General features: G+C 38.4%; 1 protein-coding gene across 1 annotated transcript in view; it reads right to left on the reverse strand.

Annotated features, from left to right (window-relative positions):
- The window catches only part of btbd7 (BTB (POZ) domain containing 7), a 41,305-nt gene extending 25,594 nt beyond the window's left edge, over positions 1-15,711 (reverse strand). The window contains exon 1 of the mRNA XM_020919417.2: positions 15,392-15,711. The gene's annotated coding sequence lies outside the window, so the exon portion shown is untranslated. The remainder of the gene's footprint in view (positions 1-15,391) is intronic.
- Between the last annotated feature and the right edge of the window lie 7,164 nt (positions 15,712-22,875).

Below are 22,875 nucleotides of genomic sequence, written 5' to 3' on the forward strand. Positions count from 1 at the left end.
ATTAATTTATTGCCACTCATGTTCATCAACAATACTTGACATACAGAATATTTTTGACATACAATTCAATCATTTATAGTCTATACTTTATCCACCAATATATCGTACATCAAAATGTGACAGGCCTACTTCTGATATTCATAACAATACTATAACGGAAAACAGCGGAAACCGAAAGTTATAACAAAACATAGTTATTACTAAACTGACCTAAATACCCTGGGGGAAAAAACCTGAACCAATTTCCTGGAAATGTATTTTTAATTAGGCCTGTCACAATCATTTCTTTTGCTATATAACATATTGCAACAAAAGATAATATTAATTACCATTTTGGCAGGATAGTACAACCCTTTGTGCTTTATTTAATTAAAAAAGCAAAAGCAAGAGAAGCATACTTCACTTCTATTTGAATCCTCTGAAGAGAAGGCCATCGCAGACATGACAAGCCAAATCATAGGTTTTTAACACAATAAAACTTTATAGCAACGACAGCAGCTGAAATGAATTACCAAAAGAAGCCTAGTGAATGTGAACCAAGATTACCTCACCGAATAAAAAATGCATGAATGAAAGCAACTCAAAAGAGATTACTGAAACAAATGGGAAAATAAATACTTGTGGGCTAAGTACCATGTCACTGCGATGACTTTTTGATGAGCTTAGACAGTTAATGAGGTTAATAAATGACTAAGACCATCTGTGAAAAGGAAGAAAGAAAAAAAACCTCAATCACCCGACCACCCTGTCACGTGTAACAGCAAACTAAACTACACATTTTAGTTAAAAAGTCAAATCAATTTGTGGATAAATGTATCTAGGAGACAAAATGGACTTTGTTTAGAGTGACTGTCTCCATCTGAAGAATGCATGTTTAGTCTTGTATCTGTAATCTTCAAGTGTGTGGACTGTGGCCGAGGTTAGCACAGATTTCCTCTGCTTGGCCCTCAGGAAACACCCACTGGCAGGGGACAGCAAATCTAAGGCAGATGTACACTGGCTTTCTCCCAGATAGTCAATGGAACTAGTCTTACCTCATCACATGTCCCTAGTTTAATCCAAAATATGACCAAATATGACCCACTTTCCTTATTTCTAATCATTTCACAGTCAGAGTTGTGGCTGAAAACCTTTGAGGCCATTTTATGTTAAATATGGAAAAATTCTGTTGCCATTTTCAAATAATAATCACGATTTAATTTGATCTAGGTGAGTGGTTCTCAAACTTTTCACGCCAAGTAACACAGAAAAATTTGGCTTTCTGAGTACAACCAGATATAAACCAGGTCTATAAATATTTGGACTATAATATGCTTCAATTAGGGCTAAATCATGTCTTAAATAGCACTCCACAGAGTTGTCAAAAGTATTAAAAATAAGATGCTAAATTATACTAATTTGGGCAGGTATTGATACTAAAAAGAGTCAAACATTCAAAAGGACAGAAATTAAGCTTTCTTGACTAGCTTTGGAATGATCTTGAGCTGTATCAGGACAAGTATCCGAGCACACAGACTATTAAACGCTCACTGACCCCTACCTGGACGACAGATATAAGGCCACGTGGAAATATAAAAGAAAGTACTATGATTTAATGTTAAAAATCACATTCTATCGTCTAATGAAAGTGTGTTTTTATTATTATTGTGGTATTGGTAAGTCTGTTCCTTAGTATCGAAATGGAGTTTGAAATTTCAGTATCATGACAACACTAGGTTCTAATAAAGAAATCACCCAAAGTCATTCAAAATTGTGGATAAAATATGCGAATATACAAGAAGTGCTGGGAATTTTGCATATACATTAAACTAATTTAATCCATACATCATTCGTTCATACATTTTTCAAAATAAAACCAACAATAACAAAACGAAAAAACAACTATTTTCTTCATTATTTGTCTCCAAACCAGTTTTCAATTTTGTGTTTAAATGAAAAATGGAAAAATCGGATAACAACCGTTTCCCGTTTCCATGACTTAAAGAGAGATGCCGGACTTTTGCACCACATATGGACTGAACCAGGTCTAAACCAGGACAGAACCCGGTCTCGGTCCCCGGTCTCGGTCCCCGGTCTCGGTCCCGGTCTCGGTCCCCGGTCTCGGTCCCCGGTCTCGGTCCCCGGTCTCGGTCCCCGGTCTCGGTCCCCGGTCTCATCGCAGTTTAAGTCATGGAAACAGAAAACAGCTGTTATCCGATTTTTCCATTATTCATTTAAACACAAAATTGAAAACTGAAAAAAAAAAAAAAAAATCTGTTTTTTACGTTTTGGTTTTAGAGACAAATAAAAAAAAAAAAAAAGTTGTTTTTTCATTTTCTTTTCTTTTATTTTGAAAAACGAATGAACGAATGAAATACAACTAAATTTAAAGAACTAAAATACTTACAATCCAACCAAGCAACATAACATTCTTATTTCATTCTTTGGCCCAGCTAATAAATGTATCCGTCAACTAGTTTCAACCCTACACTTTCTATTGTATTCCAGTTTTATTAAAAGATAATCTAACTCCAGCTCGTACATGTCAGCGGTACCTTTCACCACGTTATTGATTTCAATGTTATGTTTCTGTAATGAATCTTACGTGACACAGTAGAGGGCATTACTGTGACAAAAGACAACCGTATAGCCTGTCTTTTTCTGGGGCGCAGGTGAAATTAAAGTAGGACAGCTATAATGGCACAACATGCGGCCATTTTGAAAGCATAATTCTGATCTAGGCGACGCAAGGTGTGTGACATATTAAATGGCTTGAATCTGACACCGCCGAACAAGATCGTAAATAATTGAGTTTGCATGGTGGCTTAGACAAAGATTAAAACGAAATGTTGAATTAGGTGTCGGGAAAGAACCAGCGTCGACAATCTCATCCCCCCCCCCCAGCCGGTTCTGGCCAGCAATAACAGCGGGGCTCCGAGTGGCTTTTGTGGTCTATTTTTCATGCAGTCCTGACAGGATTTCCAGGAAAACAATTACTTTTTTATGTATCTGCTCAGTATTGACCACAGTAGAAAAACAGACGAGACAGTAGGACAGCCGGGGTTAGCAGTTTCAGCGCCCCACAGCGAGAAGGTGCAAGGTTTGATTCCCGGATCAGGATATGTGGTGTGGTGGTGTGTTTGCATGTTCTTCCTGGATATGGGTGGGTTTCCTTTGGGTGCTCTGCTGCTCCCATATTCCCCATGTCACAATAAGCCAATTCTGGAACATGTGGGCTTCTATATCACTTGGCCTTATCTCGCAATCGCAAATTTTAGGTGAAAGTAGGGCTGCAGGGATAAATGTAATAAAAATCTAAACACAATGGCCTCTGAAAACAACATAGCCATTATTTAAATTACTCTATAATCCCTCGCCATTATTACACCCAGCAGAACATTGTAATTGTAAATATAATTGTAGCTGCAATTACTACTACTTAGTAAGTTAAGGTAAGGTAAGGTGTATGTTTATTTTGTCGCCAAAGAGAAATTTGTCCATTGTCATTTACAGATATAGTTTGCACAGGTCCAACTTTATCTCTTACTCTCTTCAGTCATTCCTTGCTCCAAAATTATTCACCATAATGAGTTTATAAGCGCGATTCACAATTCTCAGGGAGCAAAGCAAACTGCAAACACACTACTGCAAACAATAATTATCGGAATAATGGTACTTCCTGGTTCATTGACTTGGTAGTGTGGTCGCAATCCTAAATTTTCAAACTTGATACGAAGGGATACTAGCCAGGCTGGCACCACCTAGTGGCTCCATTCAATTTTATTTGTCTCCAGTGACTAGGTCAGGAATAGGAATACACCAGACTGTTTGCAAGAACCCCAGAAGCTGTAGACCGTGCACCGGCCAATCAGTGAAGAGCTGTGAATCCATGAGGTCAAACTCAAGATCCTGTCTGGGTTCATTTTATGGAACAGCACAACAGTAAACAAAGCGGTTGAGATGGATGTAGACAAAGCCATACATTCTGTGTTGGCAACAATTCCCGAGATCGAGGATGTTCATTCTCTGCTTTGTTTGCAGCTGTGCTGGCAATTACTTGGACACCACTGAGTGTTCCGGTGCATTACATACGTCATGACCAAATAGGAGCGATTGGTTAAATTAAAAAAGTACCCGCCTACCGTCAAGCGAACGAATCCTAATGCTGTGAGGTGTAACTGGTTGATGAATCAGGCTAAATGAATACACTTGACTTGATACTCAACACTGTTTCCAATACCACAATGTTAATAAAAAAATTTTTATTTTCAACATTAAACCATGTTCAGCTGTCCACGATAGTGACCCATGGGCATAGTCTATGTAGTCTTATACTTGTTCTGATACAGCTCAAGATCATTCTAAAGCTATTCAGAAAAGGTTCATTTTAGTACTGATACTTGTTAAAATGATTGTCTAGTTTGAATTCCAATACCCATTAGTGTCCGATTTTCGACACTTCTGACAAACCTAGTACTGATGAGAAACTAATTTTATTATATCACATGAAAAAAAAAAAAAAAAACAGGTACGGTCCCTTTAATTCACAATGATCCAAAACATACTCCATGACCTACAGTGACCTTTTGTGGAAGCTCAAAATCCACCAATTATATTACACCACGTGACCAACAACCAAACCAACAGCAGCTACAAACATCCGCTACAATGCTAGAAAAAGAGACGTGAAAATGGGTCTGATGGAGGCCTGTTTAATCTCAGCCGGCTCCTTCTCCTTGCCTACCGTGCTGTATAATAAATCATTGTGCTTGCCCCCGGAGAGTCTGACAACTGCACAGCATCCCCTGGGTTTGAGCGGAGAACCGCAGCCTCACCCAGAAGTCACAACACACAGCTCCCGTTTGCAATGGGAACGCCGGGGTGATCTTTATTTCATTAGACGCCTTTGAACGAGCCACGTCTTCACAGGGTTCCAATGCGCTGCAATGAAATTAGAAGTTGGGTTTTGAATATGGAGGAGAGGCGGAAGAAGCCCCTGAGATGGTGTTTACAAAAAGAGGGTGGCGGGGTCGGTCCCAGCAGTAGAGCAAAGTAGAGTTGGAAGAAAACATAACCCAAGTATTGAGCAATGCGTTTTGATATGCGATACTGTTGTATTTTTAGTAGCAACAAAACCTATAACATAACTACAGTGAATAGATGTGGCAATAGTGCTGTAAACAGTTTTTCTTTTTGCTGATGGCATCAAGAAATCTTTTGGTGTAGTCAGCATTTTGCCTTGTAAGTTGTTGTCATAAAAACATTAAAATTGTACATTCTAGGACTGTCACGATAACAAATGTTGAAGTTCAATATGTTGCTGAAGTAAGTATGATGATATTTTAAACTAATTTATGTTTACAATAACCCAGGAGCAGATTTAAACCACAAAAACTACTCTAAATGTGAAATATTGTAAAAATGAAATGTGTAATGAGTCATAGAAGTTATTTATTCAACCTTTTACGGCTTAAATCTTACCGTATAGCCAAAAAATAAGAAAAAATGTCCCAGTAGTGCAGTCAAAATGTACACAATATAGTGATCCCTCAAAAATATTGGTCCAACTTTCATATTTTAAACAATAAGCCAATACAGCAATTATCGTGACAGGCCTAGTGTATTCCTTTAAAATGGAGTAGACCCTTCACCCTTCAACTAAGTGATTATTCTTCATAGCTTGTCAATCAAATTAATTGAATTAGAAGCTGTTAATACCATGCAGCGTTACCCATCGTTTCTATTCTGGCTTGCCTGTACAAATGTGTATACGTGTACCCTTATTTGACCCTCAATTTTTCCATTTTTTGTCTTACTCTGTATTTCTGCCAGCCTAAATGAGATAGTTTCACACTCATTAAACTTTCCCATTGACATGATCTGCGTAATTAAATGTCAGACAGCTTCCACAGGGTTTCATTACTATTCTATTAGCATTTTGTTATTAATAAGAAGTCTCATTTTGTAATTTTTGAGCTACTATGTCCAATTAATTTCCCTTGTTGATCAATACACCTCGTCAAAGTCTAAATGTCTAGTTCATCCTTATGTAGCTATGGTTCATATAGGATAATCCATGCATTAAATTTGGATGCAACACCTAAACTCCTCCCACAACAAATAAAACTGCTAACTTGGGGAGTACTTGGAGGACTAAAGGGAGGGCGAGGGGAAGGAGGGGCAGGGTCTGGACATATAAGGAACTTTGTGACTGGTCTTAGGCTACGTTCAGACTGCAGGACTTAATGCTCAATTCTGATTTTTTTGTGAAATTCTATTTTTGAGCGAGGTCGTTCACATTTCCAATTAAATGTGACTTGTATGTGATCTCCAGTGTGAACTTTAAACGCCCCAAAAGTGTCCCGCATGCACATTGGAGGACACGGCGATGTCACACACAGCTAGCGTGCTCTGTGTTTACAGAAGTCGTCTAAACACTGGGCTTGTCTCCCAAAATACGGTCCAGTTCTTTGTAAAATGGACAGGTTACACGTCCACAGCGAGTCTTTATCCTCCTTGTATTTGGCTCACAGGCTTTTTATTTTTCATTGATATTGGAGCCAGGACCGCCTGTAGCCACGCACGGACATTTCTTTGGCAATCATTTCAAAAATCGCCTGGTTCCGATAAGACCCCTTCAGTTTGGCCTGAATACAGCGATCCCCCCAAATACTAATTAACTCGCTAATCCCGCTTTCCCTCCATTGACTAGACTCCGAGCCTGACGTGTAGGTGGGATAAATGTGACCTGGCCGTCCAGACTGAAGTCACATGTAAAAAAAAAAAAAAATCAGATATGTATCGGTTTTAGGAGCACATATCCAAGTGTTCTGGGTTGCATTTGAAAAAATCTGATCTTTGTCATTCAGACTGTCATTAAAAGATTAGATACAGGTCGCTGAGGGGCAAAAAAAAAAAATCTGATTTGGGTCACTTCAGCCTGCAGTCTGAACAGCCACATTTCAGAAACACCTGGTTATAATCACGCGAGTTATGTGATGTCATGTAGTACTTGAAATCGCAGATGCCACTATAGAGTCGGTACCATAGATTGTATATAAATGGACATAGCTAACCTGCAAGCCGCCACGTTCTAAATAACAAGTGTTTATGGGGGTGATACTGGCTCAAACGACTCTGGCTCCAACCAACCTCACTTTGAAACATTGTCACTCCTTTTCCAATGTAACTGCTGCTTTGAGCCTTGTTATTTTGGTCTTAAAATGTTCATATTAACACGCTCTACATGATCCTTGTGTTTTTATTTAGCTATTTTGTCCATAAATCAATTCCAATTCCTAATATGGAGCTTGGCAACAAATTTGCACCTACAATCGTTAGTATTGTGAGTTTCATTTGACTGGAGCCCAACACCATTAGTCCACTTCTTTATACAGTCTACAGTCAGCACAAACTTTTTTGACTAGAAAGCTGCAAATTCACCTACTTTGTACTGCAATACACAACACTATTACACTGCCATTTCAGCAAATAAAGTTCATTTAGTGTTTAGTTCCACTTTAACTACCGAATAAAACTTACGTAATACCAATTTTTATTCTTTTTATTCATCTTATTTTTAGACGAGTTGGGGATTTTCAGACTAGCCTTCTCAATTAGTGGTAAAAAACTTGCTATGCTGAACAGACAGTACCACCAGCTAGCACGGCAATCCCACCACCACCACCGCCACAGTGAAATGAAACTTGAGCAGCTGTGGATAATCCTAAAAGCATCATTTGGGGGCCCGCGTTTCCCAAAAAGACCTGACTCACTCGGCTGGATCAGACACATCCCCAAACACTGGCGAGGACGACAGCATTTCTTTTAGCATTTCCGGGCTCCGCAGGCATGCACGGAGAGCAAGGAGAGGAGGGGGGGCTGGACTGTGCTTTCCTAATGAGAGGTGACAGCGCGCTCTCCCAGCCCCCACCCTTCACCCCCTTCACCCAAACACACAGCTCTTTTAAACGGCTCACCTTACCGCACTTATCTTGATGGCTTCATTCAAATGAGCCACTCGTCGAAGGGTCGCGGAGATAAAAGGTTTGTGTTAAAACCGCAAAACATGGCCACAAAAAAGGAGGGAAAAAATATTTGCCAAAAGGAACATGACGTTGAATTATTTATTCAGGTGACAGCCAGGGCACTTAATCATTTAGAGGGGTTTTCTCATCAAGGCAAGAACAGAGCCTTCACGAGATGCAGGGGAAAAGGTTAGTCACTGGCCTTATCTTGCGATGTTCAAAATCCTCGGTTTACGTTTAGGGGCATAGGTAAATGTTTTATCCTCAAATACCCCCACTAAAGGATCCGTTGAAGGCTCCTTAGTGACACAAAATTGATTTCTTTCAAGCACTGGATGTTCAAAAATACAATCTTCTGAACACAGGCACACTGACCAACAAATAAGCAACTTAATAAGCAAATTGTTAATTGTTAAAAAGACTTGTTTTTCTTTTTTTTCTTTTTACATTTATCACATTTTCTGACAGCACGAATGAAAAAGTCGGGCTGCAACCTGAAATCAAATCGAAATCATAATTTGAATGGAGGCAATTAGCAAATCACAAAGGCAGCAATTTTTGAAGAACCATAATTTTTGAGATAGCTGATACTTGCACTTTTTAGCTCATCGGCTATCGGCCTTAAATCTCCACCAGAGGCAGATATTTAGTTTTGGGCCAATCAGCTATTTAAAAAAACATGTATTAAACTTTATGCGAACACTTTAATCAAATAGAGCACTGCACGAAATGTGACTACACTGCTCTTTTATTCAGTTTGTAGTGAAAAGGGTTGTGAATAAGTTTGTAATAAATGACACTTGTATATTTGTGGAAATCATAATGAAAATCTGCCCTATATCTGCGCTAAATATCGGCAGAGCTTATCAACGATCAGCCTCTCCGGATTGTAAAAATGTATTGGCATCGAGTACATAAATACCCCGTATCAGTCCATCTCTAATAATTACCTCCACAAACAACAAAATTCTCCATAGTGCATACAAACTGCTAACACCGCAGTTAAGATAAGTACAAACACGTTCTAAAATGTGATTCTTGTAATAGTTTGTCAGTTCAAAAGTCCATTTGCATAATTTCTTGGATGCATTTAAAATGAGAACTTTGAACAGAATCCTATAAAAATATAAACGTTCAAATCTAAATCTAAATCAGAAAGCTTGTCCAGAAAAAAGCAATTCTATATTTTTCGCAACTTGTTCAGTCATAAAAAAAAAAGCACTGAGAAATCTTTTTTATAGGGGTGTAACGATCTCCAAGTCTCATGATATGATATCGTCACGGTATGAACCTCACGGTACGATATTTATTGCGATAGCATGTGAAAGTTCATGATATCGTGGGGAGGCTCATAATCAGGGATGTAGCAATATCCAAATCTCTTGGTACAATATTTTCACGATATACATTTCACGGTATGATATTTATTGTGATATTTTGTGGAGGCTAAACAGCTAAATCTGTTAATACGCTACTTTTTCCTCTTAAAATGCCTTGACAAGACTTAAAAGTGCTTAGAACTGTTTTTTTTCTTCTTGTAGTCTGCACTGAAATGGAGCAAAGGATCATGGTCTATGTAGTTCCCTCTGTCTTTTTTACCTATTGCTGCACCATAACTCTTAATTTAAGCAAAGAGACTTGTAATTCAATATATTGTGATGGCCCACGATATTACTATGAGAACTTGGATGATACGATATCACGATATTTAAGTTATTGTTGCCTTACTTTTTAATTCATTCATACTGTGCAGATCACCGTTCTTAATATCACATGACCAGCTTTGGAAGAAAAAAAAAATATATATACTTTAAGATTCATTCTTAGGCTTAGCTAGAGCGTACATTTCAAAACACTACGCTCTCCAGTTCTTTTTTTTTTATTTTTACGACCAATAAAGCAGCATGTGCAGTAACCTCCCTGTCTCATCCCTGATATGAAGACCTAATAAAGTGCATGTTGGCAGTCTGCACATTAGCACTTCTTGACCCGGGGATTATGTGCGAATGCCTGGACCATATGGCAAACAGAGTGCCCCCTCCATGCAGCAGACAGGGGCTCATCTGAATGCAGGCCCCGCTCCAGAGCTCCACACCTGACAGGGGCTGCTGACACCGGCACGCGGCCAGGTGCTAATGACAGGACAGGGCCAGCTCTCCACTCACATTAAAGGGACAAGAGAGAGATAGTAGTTTATACATAGAGACACTTCAACACCAACACACGTCTTTCCTGATACAACAACAAAGCACTACAATGCAGTAATAGTAACAACAGAGAGAGGTGGGTATTTTTTGGTCTAGGGCTGCACCATGCATCGTAAAAGTATCAATACTGTGATAGTGATTGACGCAATAATCGATATGGCAACACCACCAAGGTTCTCCATTAGGGGTGTAACGATATCCAAGTCTCAGGGTACGATATTTATTGCGATATTGTGGGGAAGCTCATAATTAGGGATGTAACAATATCTAAATCTCTCGGTACGATATTTTCACGATGTACATCTCACATTATATTTATTGTGATATTTTGAGGAGGCTAATATGCTACTTTTTCCTCTTAAAATGCTTGACAAGATTTAATCCAAAGAACTAAGACTTAAAAGTGCTTAGAACTGTTATTTCTTCATGTAGTCTGCACTGAAATGGAGCAAAGGATCATAGCTTTTTTTAGCTATTGTTGCACCATAACTCTTAATTTAAGCAAAGACATTTGTAATTCAATATATTGTGAACTTTGATGAAACGATATCACGATATTTTGGTTATTGTTACATCCCTATTCTGAATCTGACAAAAAGGATCTTAAATAAAGCGGATTTCCCTTATTACGTCCAAAATTAGCCTGGGTTTAGTCTTGGTTTTGCCTCTGTTATATTTTTATTTTATTTTGACAGGGATTCACTTGTAAATTAAAGCATGTTTGTTCTGGTTTTTTGTTTGTTTTTTTATACCTGAAAAAGTATATTAAAATACTGCAATATTGATATCACAGTTTTTAACAGCCATATCTTGCAGCCCTAATTTCATCAACTTCAAGTGAATATCCAAATAGTTACTTTGAAGAAATAAGAGTATCAAAAACTTTCAAAAACAGTAGCTATTCCAAAGGATATAAAGTGATAATTCAGCACTTCTGGACTTTTTTGTGTCTTTTTACAAGCCATTTTTGTGCAAACCTCACCCAAAAAGACACCTAATGGGATGTTTTAGCACATTTTTGTTATATGGAGAATTTTTCAATATATATATATGGTACATTTTTGTGAAACTGGCCGATCCCATGTGACAGTCAGTTCGGGTGTGGCAACAAAACATTGCAATTTCATCACATAATTGCCCATGTTACCGCCTATAGAATATACGTTGTTTTCGAAATGTTACTGCACTCAACCAAATTTCACAGTCACAAACAGGAACCTGCATTTACCAGCAGGTACTTCCCTTAACTTCACAAGTTTATTTATGATTTTAGCTGTGTTTGTTTTTTTATTACTATCAAGGCTATTTGGGTCCTTAAAACTCCATTGTGGGAAATGAACACTTCAATGTTATGATACAATGGTTTTACTGATATACTCAGCTGTGGAGCGCCAACTCTAAACAGCACACTAATTACTGTGACTAACAAACGATTCTGTAATAACTTGTAGGCATAAATTAAGGACTATGGCAAAAGCTATTAAAAGCAAATCAGCATCATCATCTGATCCTTGGATTTTCAGTGGATTCTTGGGGCTGGAGTTTTTGCACAGCCGAACATCGGGAGCAGAAGCCATGAGGCAGAAATATTATAATAAACTAGATTTCTAAATGGGCGACTGAGAGCTGGATCATAAGTCATAAATTGAATGTTTAGAGGCCAAATCTGCTATAGCTGCAAGTGTGCAAAACTTATATAGAGCTGCACTGGCTGAATCAATATAAAAAAGAATAAAAAACCCACAGAACAGGCCAATATGCTGCTGTGGGCCACTATTGGTAAACGTATTTATTTGACTAAAGCATAAGAATGCTTTTGAATAAACGCCAAGTTTAGTATTTAGCATTTTAAAATCTCCATTGTGACAACTTATAGAACTATATGAGGTGCAACGACACACTATCTCAATCTCTGCTATTGTAAATGCCACAGGGATAAACGGTCACAATGGCTCTGTATTAAAGGGTCTACATGACACCATTTTCTGATCTGTTATAATGTTGTTTCCTTATCAAAAACATTCTCAGAGTGGTGTTTTGTTTCATTCACACATGTTTAACACACAAACCTTGCATGTTTAGTCTGTGCTCTTCTCTTAAACAGAAAACCCTTTAGTCTGCTCAACTTTCTGATGTCATGTGGTAATAGACGAATGCTCCACTGTGTTTTTGAACATACACCTTCACTAGAATCTTCTGGATAATTTCAGCCCTGGAATTGCCAATCTCTACTAAATAAAAGGTTAAAAGGTAGTGGTTAACTTGAAAACTACAGCTTCGTGGCATCTCAAGGTGTAACAAAGCATTTTGAGCTTTGGAGATGTAAACAAACCTAAAATAAAGGATTACTCAAACATGTGTGAATGGAAAAAACACAACTTCAGATTTGTTTTTAAGGAGGCAACAACATTCTAACATAGCTTAAAGTTCACATGAGTCATATTTGCGTAATATAGGACTTTTAAATTCAAATGGCATTCAAAATACTCACTGCTCTACAAAAAGGAATCAACTCTACACAGCACATGGAACAGCAAAATGAACAGGCAGCACCAGCATTGAACAGCTGCTCAATATTTCCATCCTTTCCAGTAACACATTTGGTTCAAAACGACAATACTGATATTTAGAATCAAAACAGACTGCGAGCTTACCTCTGCGCTGCATTTGAACAACAATTAGTCTAAACAGTCAATCAGCCCTGTCCAAATGATTAGACCCGGTGCCAGTGGAGAGCTACAGGGAGGAAGCTACAGGAATCAGAATTGGCTGGAAAAATGACAGCCAGGGGAAACAATGGTGGCCGCGCAGATGAGTCATGGTGGTCTGGGTTAGCCTTGTGTCAACCAACGATCGGAACTGAAGGTGGGCCGGAGTATCTGGCATTTGGTAGAGACAGTCAGCAAGTTGGGAGATCTTTTGCACTGCAAGCAGGAACGAGAGACATGATTATTGCCTGTGAAATATGACGAGTCGACGTGGGTTTATTGCACTTTATGACCCCATTTGGCTCCTCGGTGAAAAGATGTGCTACATGTGCAGAGCCGTGCAGCGGGCTATGGACAAAAAGGTAAAAATATTGATGACCACTTTTGACGCCATACTGCAAAAGATAAATACATGAAAAGAATGGCCCATCTGTGCTTTTCTTTAACGCCACAGTATGTAACTTTTTAGCCCCAAAATAGACTAAAAGCATGTATTTTTTCCTTTTTCTCAAACATAGAAAAACATGAGTCCTTACTGGGCTTGTCACAGTAACAAATTTTGAAGTACGATATATTTCTACAGAAAAATGTCACAATAAATGATACTGAAATTGCTTAAAATCACTGACATAACCCTTAAGCAACCGGATTTCGAAGTGAACCTTGTTGTAAAAAACAGTAATACATAGATACTAGCACAATTAAACACTTTTAAGATGCTTAGTTTTTTACAAAATACAGCTCAAATGTTACAAAAAAGCATAATATTACAAAAACAATCCCTGTTTGTACAAAGAAAAGGTACATGCAATATTTACTGAGCCTGAAAAAGAAAAGTATTGTTCATCTTATCATATACACACAACAATAAATCAATTTAGTAATTATCGTGACAGCCAGGCCTAGTCCTAAATGTAACTGGGCTTGCATCGCCACAAACCTGGCCTGATACATATTGTGGTTTAAGAAAAAAAAACGTATGAAAAATGTATCACTGAGGGTAGAACTATAGGTTTAACTAAAAATGTTTTCTAACTTTGCTATCCCATTGCTCAATTGCAAATTTCTCAATGCATTTCCTAAAAATAAAGTAACAAAAACTGCCATATCATGCACGGTAAGTAATATAGATATTATTGCCAGTCTATAGACCTACATATTTAGAAGAGATTATCAGCGAGTTATGATTCTGCAAAGCACGCAAGACTGAAAAACCTGAATACTGCCTCAAAATCATGCAATCCAACGTGGGTATACTTGGAGACCACAATTTGCCTCTTCAGTGAAAAACAGACTGACAATCCAAACGTGCTCCATCAGTCAATCGCTGCAGACTGAGTGGCTGCTGAGGACACAATACCCCTATGCTTATTTTAGGTCCTGTCAGGGCTCCTTGCTCCCTTCTCCATTTAAACAGGCAAGAGTAAACACATTTTCAGGCTAAAGTCCACCTCATTCACTTTACTCTGTGGCAAGTACTTACAAGCATGGCACTTTTCAAGTCACTCGGAGTAGATTTCTGAAGTCAAATAATTACATGTCATTGACTGGCCCCTGGAGCACTGACATATGTACTTAACCTTGTAAAACGAGATATGTTAAAACAGTCCAAAACAAAAGATACAGAATAAACACACATTTAAGGTGCAAGTAGGATTATTAATGGATTACTACAGTTTGCATTGAGATCTGAGTGTTTAGTCTAGTTTGGGCTATAAAAGAGTTTAAGCAAAATGCAAACATGGCGAAAATTGTGCTTGCCAATACAAACAAGTTACATTATAATTTATAAATGCAAGTTTATAATTGAGTCTGGAAGTTGTTATGCCAAATATGGAAATGGGTAGAGCAAATTGCGCAAATTTACAGCAAAAACTACACTTATCTAATTTGCCAGCTATAATTTATGGCTAATAAAAACGATTAAAAAAAACAAACCTGCTAGTTAAATGCCAGATAACGGGTTAGATTGACACCAGTGCCAAGACACAACCCATCTCTTTGACAGAAGCAAATGCAACAGCAACATGTAGGACAGCAGACGAAGTTAATAAAAAATGTGTTATTACAGACAAAAATACGTGTTGTCCTTCAAATGAATAATGCAGGCTATTTCAGAATATTACATTTCATTGGCGCAAGAAGAAATGCTTTGTTAGCATAAGGTTAAAACGGGGCTATTGTTGCGCGTAATGGGGGTACCACTGGCCAAATAACATGCTTCAGTTTAAAGTGATCTGAAGACAGAAAAATGGTATTGATGGCGTGAAATATGAACTTCGGATTACAGAATTGGCGAAACCTAGCGAGGGGAAACCTAGTCAGCGCAGCCCAGTAATTAGTAGCATACCCAAAGAGGCTAGGGTAAGAAGCTATCTGCGCTCTGCCGCTTGGTTTGACTTTACGCCTGGGAAAAGAACCGTAGTAAACCGCGATGCAACTGTTGAAAAGAGCTTGCTCAAACATTTACCAGACAGAGGAGAGCTCCATGGGCAGGATTTCTCCACGGATCAGCCCGCACTTTGCCAATACTCCGACCCAAGTTGTCCCTGGTAGAGAGAAAAAATGCAGCTCAACACCTTCTTTTTCCAACTCTCCTCATTACGCACGGCTCGACGTCAATGTCCACATTTAATCCTCAACGTGCCATCGGTCAGAGTTCACGCCACTTTGAAGGGAACTTGTCTCATTTACATCGAGCCCAAACTAAAACAAGACCGTTTTCTGCTGGTTTGTGCTCGGTATTTCCCCATAGTAGCACAACGCCTTGTTGGGTGGTTGTTTTGGCCTATCCCAGCGCTAACAAAGTAGCACACGCGCATCCGGTTTGGACCTTTCACAATTAAAGCCTTGATTTTTACAGGCAACCAAAAATGTAATTAAATACGAAACAGCAGACATAATCATGCAACCACAAGACCCCAGATCAAGTTTTATAAGTGTTAGAGTTAATAACCTTTTAAAATTTTGGCTTATTTATTCCTTGTCTTAAATTTCTTGGTATTCATCAGCCTGACCATGACTTGCTTTATTATTTATTAGTTTGGTAATTATCATGGAATGTTTGGGTGATACAGAAATGTAATAAATGTAGCCCAAATACATCTAATATCCACTGTAATTTGGAAAACAGACATTTTATTTCGAAAGCAAAAGCATTATTTCCTTTGCGTCCGTGCGCTTGACGGAGCTCGGATCTTTTGATGAGGCCATCAGGACCAAAGCAAAAGTTGAGCAATAAAGCGTTTACTAGCGACCTCTATTGGCATATTGTAGACAGTGGAGATTTGTGAACTGCTCTAGTCTTTCTGCATAGTCAATGGCCTGCACAAAGAGACAAGTACTAACATTAATGTGCATGGGCTAATGAACTCAAATGAAGACTTTGCGAGAACAGAGTATTGGCAATTTTATTCGTTTAGACTAAATGTTAAACCACAATTAATAGTATGACCGAAAAATATTGGAGATTTTACAATGGTTTGTTCAAATCTAGGCCAATATAAGTATAAGTTTAACCATCTTTAGTCTAGTGTTTGTGATTTTGAAGACTGTATTTATATATATTTTTTAGCATTAAAGATTCTATGTTATGCAAAATTGACTCTTGTGAGCATTATGTCATGTGACAATGTTGTTACCTCTTCAAAAATACACCTGGAGTACCTGCATTTTTGCGCTGTCTACATTTCCCAACCTCAAAATTCTCTGTTCCACCTTGTGATGTCCTGAGGCAATAGTTTTCAAGTTTCAAGTAGATTCCAGGGGTTGACATAATCCAAATGATTCAAGTGAAGGTGTGTGGAGTTTAAAAACACAGTGGAGCACTTTCTGCATTACCACATGACAGCAGACAGTGTTTTCAATTTGAGAAGAAAAAGAACTCAACCTAAATACACAGGATTTGTGTGTTTAATATGCGTGACTGAAACAACACTCTAGGTAGGTATGTTTTTGATGAGGAGACATTATAAGATCAGAAAACATCATCAATATGTGCCCTTTAATTTTTTTTCATTTACGCCTTATGTACTTTACTTTGTACTTTACTATACATTCAACATATTATGACAAAGTAGGCCTAGTGTAGTGAAAGTGAATGGAAAAAATGAAACTCAACCAAGTGGCAATTCATGAAGGTCAGTTCTTATATGTACCAGCAGATGGTGCCATACTACACAATATTATTGAGTCCGGGCAGCGGGCAGAGCAATGCCACAGCCTAATTTCAGTCCCTATTTGGAATTAGCCTGGTGCCACACAACCTTGTAAAATGCTGGAGCTATTTTATTTAAAGGTGCATTATGCAACTTGGCCTGGATGAAGATAGACAGGTTTAATACCACACTGTGAAACATCCAAAACAAATTATAACATCTCCATGGAGAAAAAACAGAAAAAAGTTACACAAAGCACCTTTAAAGCTTATCTTAGAAAATTAGTAGTCACCATATACAGTCTACAGGAGTGGCTAAATCCATTTGGGCTCTTTTATGTGATCCCATGCATAAACCAAGTTAGAGATTTTTGATGAGAACTTGTTTACATAAGTGTTCTGACTCCTCCCCGGGACAGAGATGGGACTGAGATAAAACAAATGCATGTCCCACTGCAGGATGTCCAGAACATTTCCTTCCACCTCAACAGACCGGCCGCTGACAACTAAAGGCTGAAGATGCTCTCTATCCTAAGGAAACCCGCCATGAGATCTTTACTGTGCAACCAGAGAACCATCTACAGCAGAGCCCCTCAGGACAAGATCGGAGCAGGGGTATGACTCTAATGTTTTCTGTCAAGACAAGAGACTAATTAAGAGGAAATGAGAAGTAGATCACAACTAAAGTGCTTAAGCAGATAAGACAAATCCAACTAAAGCTGCATAAAGTGTGGTCCTGGTACGATCCTTGTTTTGTTTAGTCCTGATGTAGACTTGGTTCAATTCTGATCTAGTCCTGGTTTAGTCCTGGTCTAGTCCAGTGGGTTTACTCCCAATTTTAATGTGTGCAAGTGTGAATGCAGCTTAATTTGCCAATGAACTGGATTATAATGCATAGCCTGTGTCATTTTGTGTGTAACAATTATCAAAAGCGTCTTGCCCAAGGACACAATAGTCAGTATGTAAACCAATTTCTATAAGATGTGTTCTCTCACCACATCGGAACTGTAACTTAACAAAATCTGCACTTAAACGTCACCTACAGATCACAACTAACCAAATGTAGAAGTTAGTAGTTCAATTATAGCTCCTGCAGATGTTTATTGTTGTGTCCTTGGGCAAGACACTGAACTTGCCTCGACCCACTGGTGTATGAATGTGTGAATGGGTCAGTGGTTCTAAGTGACATTACATTAAACTTCCTCTGTAAAGTTTGCGCGTTGTCACTTGTCACACCCTCAAGATTCTCCTCGCTACAGAAATAAATTTAACTGTTCACACTTTCTTCTAACAGTTTTGAGAAGTACTTCCACTTCGACTCGAGTAAGATATTATTTACACCAAATCCAATAATTAAAGTTGTACCATGTATTGCTTTGACTAGAATGTTCTGCAATATAGTAAACTTGTCTATCTCCACGGAAACAAGCAGTTGACTCCTTCCAAGCCAAGTTACAGGTCAGATCTGTGGAGGGTTGAGGCTGCACACAGTAAAAATGCATGCATGTTTTCCAATGAATTGCTGAGCTACAAAAACATAGAATGAAATGAATGTTTAAAGAGCCCATATTACGCTATTTTCTGATTGATGTTATAGTATAGTTGTTTCCTCAGTTCTTCAGAAAACGCTGTGTACCACATTGTGATGTCATGTGGTAATACTGGATGTGTTTTTAAACTCTAAGACTCATGGCATCACAAGTTTAGAACAGAGCATTTTGAGCTTTGGAGATGCAGGATTACTTAAACATGTGTGAATAAAATAAAACAAAACTCCAGGTATGTTTCAGCATTCTAACATCAGCTCACAAGAGTCAGTTTTGCTTAATATAGGACCTTAAATACCATACTGTGAAACATTCTGGACAAAACAATAACATCGGTATTAGGGCTGAGAGTCATTAAGAAGTTGTCGATTTGATACATACATACCTCGAAACATAGGCGGCCATACGATACATATCTCGATACAGTGGACTTTCAATTCGATATGATATATTTCAAATCGATTTGATACGGTTCAATAAAAAATAAAGGCTAAATCATTGCTGTGATACTAAACGTCTTATAAGAAGTTAACATGAAACACACATTTTAATCAAATGAAAATGTCAAATGTGACAAAATATACAAAACAAAATGTACCAAAAAATACTCTTGGCGATATATTGATACAGCAGTTCACGATATTGATACTGTATCATCACATTAAACGATACGATATATCGATATTGATATTTTTGCGCACCCTTAATTGGTATACTGTGGTCCAAAGCAAGAAAAATGATCTGACAAAGTTTTTTTTGCCGTTATTTAAAAATAAAAAAAGCTTTTGGACATTAGCCATCTGAGTGTACTATGCTTTTTTTTTTTCACTTTTATTTTACTGTTCCTTACATTTTCATCTCTACAAAAACTTTGGTGCATGTTTTCTGTTTCATTCAAAACAATAACATCAACACGGAGACTCTCAACCACAAAAGTTACACAGTGCACCTCTAAATTAACCACTACTTTTACATAACCACCAAATCACGCTAAACCAGTATCAGTATCAACCCTTTATTGGCCCTAATACAAGGAACTCAAGCGTACAGTGTCTTCCGCATTCTGCAGAGTGGCTAGCATGTTTTATTCATTTTCTATCCATAAGTCGTCCTGGCTTCAACTATGTGTGGGTGCGTGTGTGCGTGTGTGAGAGAGAGTGAATGAGGGGATGGGAGGGAGCTCTGCGGCTTGTGTTGATACCACTAAAACTGTTGATCTGTCCTATGGGAACAGCAGAGGCCTTTTACAAAGACAGGCGGAGGTTAGACATACTAAAGTGCAATGGGAGGCAGGGACTCTGGTGGTAGGGAGATATAATGGTCCAGAGGAGGACTTGATAAAATGATGCGATTGGGACAGTGTTTTATGGGCACCGAGGGCTAATCCCATGTGTTACTACTGGAAACAGATCACAGATGTTATTTTGTAAACTATAAATGTCAAAGTCATTATATCGCTATTTACGTGACTGATGGAGATGCTATTTTTTGCCTTCAATGTTACACGGTATAGCATTAGTACGTCTTTATCTAACAGTTATTCTATTGATACATTGCGGAGGATGTCATCAACATTCCCTCGTACTAGCATTAGTTTGTTAAAAGCTCTATTACTCAAGTTAGACTTAATCTGAGCTTTGTTTTAACACAATCTGACCAGAAAGAGCTGATTTGTTTGGAATTACAACAGGTGAGATTAAATAAGTCTCTCTCACATAAATGGCAAAAGGAGAAATTTGTCAACTGGACAAAAGTTTATTTGGTCACATACGTTTCACAGCATCTAAGCTGCTTTTTCAGTTCTGGTCAAAATGCTGCTGAACACTGTCTTATATTTGGTTTAAGGAAGGAGCTAACTACAATCAAACTACTCTGAAACTAACACACATACTTGTTTACAGTTTCTGTTAGTTAGGCCTATTGAACTTTCACTGAGTGTGGGGTTATATTAGTAGAATCATTCAGGGCCATAATGGAGCTTTCACACCTCTGGACCTGACCTCCATCCATTCATTTTCTTCTGCTTATCTGGGGTTGGGTCGAGGGGGCAGCAGTCTAAGCAGGGACTCCCACACTTCCTTCACCCCAGACACGTCCTGCAGTCCCTTCGGAGGGACCCTGAGGCATTCCCAGGCCAGCCGAGAGACATAGTCCCTCCAGCGTGTCTTGGGTCTTCCTCGGGGCCTTCTCCTGGTGGAGCATGCCCGCAGCACCTCCCGAGTTACGTGCCCAGGAGGCATCAGGAACAGATACCCAAGCCATCTCAACTGGCTCCTCTCAATGTGGAAGAGCAGACTCCGAGATCCTCCCGTGTGACTGAGCTCCTCACCCTATCTCTAAGGGAGAATCCAAGCTGTTTCAGTTCTGGTCAAAATGCTGTTGAACACTGCCTTATATCTGTCTGAAAGGAGGAGCTAACTACAATGAAACTACTCTGAAACTAACACCGTACTTGTTTACAGTTTCTGTTAGTTAGTTAGGCCTATTGAACTTGCACTCACTGTCGGGTCTTATTAGCAGAATCATTCAGGGCCATAATGGAGCGTTCACACCTCTGGACCTGATCTGGCTATCCCTATTGTTTTCCTTGTTTGTTTTGATTTAGGTTTTAGGATGGAGTTGACCCTAAATCAAACAAAAAAAAAAAACAAACAAAAAAAAAAAAAACATCAGCATTTTGACTAGAACTGATGAAGCAGCTTGGATGAGTTGCAAAACATATTTGACCAAATAAACTTTAGTCTAGTTGACAAATAGAAATTCTCCTTTTGCCATGGATTTTCCCTGGAGGACTGAGGGATGTTACACACTCTCTCACATAAAATCACAGCCACTCTCACCTTTTTGTTAAAAATCAAACACCTAAACAGAACTATGGATGCTCGTTTTAATCACAAGCTCCTGAAAATGTGCTGTTTAAATCTGTTTTGTGTTCTTTCTCTTTTTCAAACTTAATTCCTCTGTGTTTGCTAATATGTCTAATGAGGGCTGCGTCAACATGGTAACTGCTGAACGTTCCTCTGATAGAGATACATGTAGAATACCCCCAGCATGATGTCATGGCAAAGTATCAATTTTCAGATTTTAGACTGTTCAGATTCAGATTCAGAAAACTTTATTGATCCCAAAGGGAAACTGGAACTCAATAGAATAATAAACATATTGCAGTGCAAAACATTTAAAAAACATTACCCTCAGAATGAAGCAATTTAATTAGAAGAGCGCATGAAGGAATTTGAAAAGCGGTTTGTCTTTCATACATAAAACATAAAACCAACACCCTGAAAGCATCCATGATAAAGTCAAGAGCGAGAGGATGGAGGGATTGACTCATGAGACACTTCACTTTGCTCAGTACTTGCTCCTCCCACAGAGAATGCAGCTCCTTGATTTTGACCCCTGTGATTTTTGAGCAGGTTTTAACAGTGTGACGATAATCACATGATCATATTCGATGGGGACAAAAGGAAGATTTCCATTTTGATTACACTGTACTTGAAATATCCAATGGGTGACTGCAAAAATGTTGAATCTGATCATTTCTATTATTGACTAGATCCAAGAACTCACCGTCTTACAACTAAAATCTGCATTCTTTCAATATTAATTTTAACTTCACCCATCTGTATTAAATATTATTGGCCTATATAATGTTGTCATGTCATATGAAACCCAGTAATTACAGACTGCTGTAATAACACTTGCCCTGGCCGTGTTACTTGCTTGTTTCCATGGCGATAGGTATGTTTATACTGTGGAACATTCCAGAGAAAGCTGTAGAATTTTCTTAGAGACAAGAAAGTGCAACTTCCTCATTCAGAAAAGTTACGTAAAGCAAGTAGGGCAATGTAATTCAACCATGAGTGACTTCAAAAGATAAAGAGCAGTGAAGAATATGTGAATAGTATATTAGGAAAGATATGAGCACTGGTACTAGTGAAGATGAGAAGATGGAGAGGCTGGGGAGGCTGATGGTTCTGCTGCAGGTGAAGAAAGGCTAGTGCATATTGCTAAAACTGCAGGATTTAAGCAATGGAATGAGGTGACTGGTTGAGAGGATGAGAAAGCTGTGATTGGCTGATTTGATAACAGAAAATGGTGTTCGGATTTATATCAATATCATTTAAACTCATTAGTTGGAACCTGTCAATATATCTGTTCATATCTGCAGGTAATAGTCCAACTGTCAAAGCTGCAGTGGTGGAAGAAGTACGCAATTTTGTTACTTCAGTAAAAGTACAGATACCAAAG

This window comes from Boleophthalmus pectinirostris, unplaced genomic scaffold, assembly GCF_026225935.1.
Source record: "Boleophthalmus pectinirostris isolate CB_2022bp ecotype Guang Dong unplaced genomic scaffold, ASM2622593v1 HiC_scaffold_10, whole genome shotgun sequence".
Classification (NCBI taxonomy): Eukaryota; Metazoa; Chordata; class Actinopteri; order Gobiiformes; family Gobiidae; genus Boleophthalmus; species Boleophthalmus pectinirostris.